Here is a 6,161-nt window from a genome sequence, read left to right on the forward strand (position 1 = left end):
CGGTAGTGTAACGAGGCAGACTCGGGGAGATCCATTTGCAGCTTTATTAAGAATATCGTAGTCGTACAGGCAGGGGTCAGATACCAGCAAAGACAGTGTCAGAGGCAGGGCAAACTCAGAGTCAGTAACCAGGCAAACAATCAGGGCAGGCGGCAGGCAAGACAGGGTAAACAGTAAACAGGCAGACATATCAGTAGGCAGGCAGCAGGCAGTAAACAGGGGTAATAGGCGGTCAAACACAGGAGATCAAACACTAGAAATAACGCTCAGTAATGTAGCCGTGGCAAACAAGACTTCGCAAAGCATGATGGGGCGTGAGAGTCTTTTATAGTACAGGGGCAATGAGGTTCAGGTTGAGGTGTAATCAGTCCAGGTACGGGGAGTGGGAAATGTAGTCCAAGGGTGGTTAGTATTCGGGCGAGGGTGCCCTCAGGTGGTGATTGGAGGGAGCCACAGAGGCCGAGTTTGTGACAGAGCCCCCTCCCTGCGAGTGGCTCCTGAAGCGAGGAGGCGGACGACGCCGGGGTCTTCCACGAGGGCGAGGGGCCGGACGCTCCGGATGGGTCCTATGAAATTTGTTGATGAGACCTGGATCCAGAATGTTGTTGGCGTTGACCCAGGACCGTTCCTCCGGGCCAAACCCCTCCCAGTTGACCAGATATTGTAGCAGTCTATCCAGCGTCTGGAGTCCAACAGCTTGTGAACCTGGTAGGCCTCCTCGCCATCCACAATGAGGGGAGAAGGTCTCTGGTCTCTGGCCTCCTCTAGGTTCTCCTCTCCTCTCGGACCACCTGTGGGCTTAAGCAGAGAAACATGGAAAGTGGGTGAGATACGGTAGCCCGGCGTAAGCGGTCAGTCTGTTCCTTCTGTCGTCTAACCGCCCTCTGCAGATGCACATGGGTGCTGTTCCAAACCTCTTCACTTCTCTGAAGCCAATGGTCCACGGCCGGAAGATCAGTGGGCTCTCCAGACCAGGGGAATAGAGGAGGTTGATACCCCAGGATGCATTTAAAGGGCGTGAGTCCGGTAGATGGCTTGAGTAGCGAGTTCTGGGCGTATTCGGCCCAGAACAAATACCGACTCCAGTCGGACTGGTTTTGATGGCAGAAGGAGCGGAGGTATCGTATAAGCTCCTGGTTCATCCTCTCCGCCTGGCCGTTGGCCTCTGGGTGATAACCGGAGGTTAAACTGACAGTTATATTGAGCTTCTGGAAGAAAGCAGACCACAATCGGGAGGTGAACTGGGGACCCCGGTCAGAGACTATATCCTCTGGCAATCCATAGAACCGAAACACGTAGTTGCAGAGATGTTCTGCTGTCTCAAGGGCTGAAGGGAGCTTAGGCAGAGGGATGAACCAGCTGGCCTTGGAGAACTGATCTACCACGGTGAGTATGGTGGTGTAACCCTGGGAATTAAGTAGATCGGTGATGAAGTCAATAGCTAGATGGAACCATGGGCGTTGTGGTATGGGCAAAGGTTGAAGGAGACCAGCAGGAAGTTGTCGAGGTGATTTGGTGGTCTGACAGATGGTACAGTTGCGGATGTAGGCGAGGACGTCAGCTTGTAAGGTAGGCCACCAGAATCGGTTGCAGACGAGCTGAATCGTTGCGGCGATGCCTGGGTGTCCGGCGCTAGGAGACGTATGTACCATCTGCAGAACTCTGGTACGAAGAGGGACAGGCACATAAGTGCGTTCAGCGGGACACTCGGCCGGTGGTGGTTCAGTTTGGTGAGCGTGATTGATCTCAGTCATTAAGTCCCACTGGACGGGTGCGAGGATTATGGAAGTGTGGAGTATGGGTTCGTTGGTGGGTGGAGTGGCAGTAGACTCAAACTGGCGGGAGAGTGCATCGGCCTTAGTATTCTTGGAGCCCGGTCGATAAATGACGGTGAACAGGAAGCGTGTAAAGAACAAAGCCCACCTAGCCTGCCGATGGTTGAGGCGTTTCGCTGGGCATAGGTATTCTAGGTTTCGGTGGTCAGTGAGGACCGTGAAAGGATGTTTACTTCTCTCCAACCAATGCCGCCACTGCTCTAAGGCGGCCTTAATCGGCAGAAGTTCTCGGTCGCCCACATCATAATTCTGCTCCGGTGGGGTTAGTTTCCGTGAGTAGTAGGCGCAAGGGAATAGCTTGGGTGGATTGCCATGCCGCTGAGACAGGATAGCCCCTATACCTGTACTGGACGCATCTACCTCAACGATGAATTCATGCTCCGGGTCAGGATGATGAAGGATGGGAGCCGTGGTGAACAGCAGTTTTAGCTTCCGGAAAGCCTCTGTAGCAGGGGTTGACCAAACCAGTTTAGAATTTCCCTTACTGAGCATGGAGGTGAGAGGGGCTGCGACCAGACTGAAATTTCGAATGAAACGCCGGTAGAAGTTAGCGAATCCCAGGAACCGTTGCAATTCCTTTATGGTAGATGGTTGTGGCCAATTCACCACCGCCTGGACTTTATTGTCATCCATGGCCACCCCCTCAGCACTGATGATGTAACCCAGGAAAGCAGTGGAGGTCTGATGGAACTCACATTTCTCAAGCTTGGCATAAAGTTGATGTTGAATGAAGCATTTTAGAACTGCCCGGACCTGTTGGACATGATTGGAGAAAGTGTCAGAGTAAATCAGTATATCGTCGATGTATACGATGACCCACTTGTTGAGCATATCTCGAAACACATCATTTATAAAGGCCTGGAAGATGGAAGGACTGTTGACCAGGCCGAACGGCATGACCCGGTATTCGTAGTGCCCAGTGGTGGTGGAAAAGGCCGTCTTCCATTCATCTCCCTCCCAGATGTGGATGAGATTGTAAGTGCTTCGTAGGTCGAGCTTAGTGAAGTAGCGTGCTGAGCGGAGCTGTTCTAAGGCTGCAGGAACCAATGGCAGTGGATAGCGGAATTTTACCGTAATCTCGTTAAGACCCCGATAATCTATGCATGGTCTCAGTCCACCATCTTTCTTTTTGACGAAGAAAAAGCCTGCTGATGCTGGGGAGGTTGATGGTTGGATAAAGCCCTTGGCAAGTTCCTCCTCTATGTAGCGTTGCATAGCCTCTGATTTGGGTTGAGACAGTGGAAAGATACGGCCCTTGGGAGGAGTAGACCCCGGAATGAGATCAATAGCACAGTCACAAGAGCGGTGTGGTGGTAGTTTGGCGGCCTGGGTCTTACTGAAGGCCTCAGCGAGATCTTTATATTCGGTGGGGAGCTGTTCGTTGGTCTGTTGGTTGGACGATGAAGCACAGGTGGTGTTTGAACGTTGTGGGGACTGGATACAGGTTTGGCGACAATGATCGGACCAGTGTGTTATTTGGTTCTCTGCCCAGGAGATTTGTGGGTTGTGTTGGCGTAGCCATGGTAATCCGAGGATGACTGGATTTAGTGGTGAGTCTATGATGTAGAAACGCAGCGTCTCTCTGTGCAATGATCCTATCTGTAGTGAAGTGTCGTCAGTGGTGTAATTGACCTGTCCAGTCCCCAGGGGGCGTCCGTTTAGCGCTGCCACTGATTACACTAATTCCCTGTGACTCTGTGTTATGTTCAGAGATTTCGCGAAGTTCAGATCCATAAAGTTCCCCGCAGCCCCGGAATCAATCATGGCATGAATGTAAACAGTTTCATCTTTATGTGATAGCACAGCGGGTATTTCAATGGTTGAAGAAGAGGATCTGTGACTCACCCTGGTGGACTCTCGGCTGGCTGGACGAACGGGACACGAAGCTCTCATATGACCGGCCTGGCCACAGTAAAGACACAGCCGCTGCTGGATGCACCTTTCTCGTTCCTCCTGGGATAGATGAGTGGAGCCGATTTGCATGGGTTCATTTTCTGGGGCTAGTGGAGGAAGCACAGGACTGGGCGGAGAACTCCTGTTAGTGCGGCGTGATCTAATCAGGTTATCGATGCGGATCGCTAGATCAATGAAGCTGTTTAGCGAGCGACCCTCGTCGCGACACGCCAGCTCGGACTGGAGCTCAGTATTTAACCCCTTACGGAACAGTAACTTGAGTGTGTCCTCTACCCATGAAGTTTGAGCAGCGAGTGTGCGGAACGTGAGGGCGTAATCCGCTGCAGTCTACCTCCCCTGGTGGAGTGCCAGCAGCAACTCACCAGCCTCCTTACCCCCCTCAGCGTGCTCGAAGATCTCTCTGAAACGTTGGAGGAATTCATCTAGTGAGGTAAACATGGTTTGACCATTATTCCAAACAGTGGTTGCCCATTCCAATGCTCTCCCCGTGAGTAGTGAGCAGACAAAAGCGATGCGGCTGGCATCAGTGGGATATAGGGCAGGTTGTTGTGAGATAAACAGTGAGCACTGAAACAGGAAACCCTTACACCTAGCTGGTGATCTAGAAATAACTAGAAATACTAGAAATAATGCTCAGTAATGTAGCCGTGGCAAACAAGACTTCGCAAAGCATGATGAGGCGTGAGAGTCTTTTATAGTACAGGGGCAATGAGGTTCAGGCTGAGGTGTAATCAGTCCAGGTATGGGGAGTGGGAAATGTAGTCCAAGGGTGGTTAGTATTAATGCGGTGATGCGCTATGAAATATTGCGGGCCAAATGAATTGTAATATCAATTTAATAATAAATAGGCCTACCCTATACTACTACTACTACTACTACTAATAATAATAATAATAGGCTAATTATTATTATTATTATTATTATTGTTATTATTTAATATATAAATTGGAAATGCTAATCCTCTTGATATCCATAGCTGATGCTTTTGACGATATCTCTGGAAACATATTGTCAATCGGCGCATCCCAGTACGTGGGTTTATTGTGCATATTTCAAACGCATAGTGTGAGCAGTCACGTCTCGACCATCGGACCACATAGTGTGAGCACATAAATCGTGCGTTTTGGCTTTACATCGCACGTGATCTACTCGTACAGTGTGAGTTGGTAACCTTGCTGAAATCGCACAGATATCGCACAGTGTATGCCTGCCTTTAGTCCCGCGTGTAATTCAGCTCACAGTCACTGAACGTGTATGAGTTGATTATGTAAAACTCCGGACAAGTTTTCATGTGCGCGTCCATTTTTAACGGGTCTTGACTGTCGTACAGTCTGACATAAATGACAGCTGAGATCCCACAGTGTGACATGAGGATCATGTTCGTACAGTCTGACAAGCAACCATCGTAAAGGACTATTATAAATCGCAGTGTGAACCAGCCTTAAGAGTTTATCAGCATCCCTCCTCCACCCCATCTCCTCACTTCTAATTATATCTACTTTTACCACACCGGGGGGAGTACACTGGGTTTGCGCCAATATTCAGAGCTCGGTGCCCTCTCCCCGGACAGCACGCCAAATACGCAAAACTTTACTCTATTTAATTATATGGATATGTGAACTCGTGAAATAAAAATGATTACTGTTCACCTCACCACAGCTTTACACAAACAGCAGAAGGAGAAAGATAAGAGATTTTTGTGTGATTTATTATGTTCATGTTTATAGTATTTGGTGTCGCTGACCAATGACGTCACCGCTCCGTCATTTCAGTCAGCGTCGAGTCTTCTGAGGAGACACACACACACACACACACACACACGCTTCAAAGTCAGATCAAAGTCCTACTGCAAGATTTGTTGATGCTTCCAAACAAAACATGTTGTACATTGTTTATTCTTCTCTGTTGTTACCATTTACTTGTCTCCTACTTTGTCTTTTTCTTATAACATGGTCATATTTGTCTGTAAGCGTATATTGGCATATTTGTATAGTCTCTCACCCAACACAAATGGTTTTTTAAAAATTCGAACTTGTGATAAAATTTAAAACTAAAGAGGTAACGTTCATTATAACAATGGTTTATAGATGTCAGATATGCAGCCATTGAGGACTACAGCCATATAGTGACTATTGATATTTTTATACCATCATATGTCACCAGATGTCACCAAAGTCACCACATATTTAGGTTTTGGCTGTCTGAACTTACTGGAATTTTTTTTTTTTTTTTTAACCAAAGTAAAAGAAATATTAACCATAACACAATTTTGCCACACCTAATTCTGAAACCCATATCACACGTAAATTTTCACCACTTCTGATGAGTTTTCAAAGTTTTCAAGCATGTTTAGGCCATCAAAAATGTGATTCGTTTTGGAGAAGAATAATTGACTCAGCAATTACAATAGGG

The sequence above is a fragment of the Chanodichthys erythropterus genome, chromosome 3 (assembly GCF_024489055.1).
Source record: "Chanodichthys erythropterus isolate Z2021 chromosome 3, ASM2448905v1, whole genome shotgun sequence".
Taxonomy (NCBI): Eukaryota; Metazoa; Chordata; class Actinopteri; order Cypriniformes; family Xenocyprididae; genus Chanodichthys; species Chanodichthys erythropterus.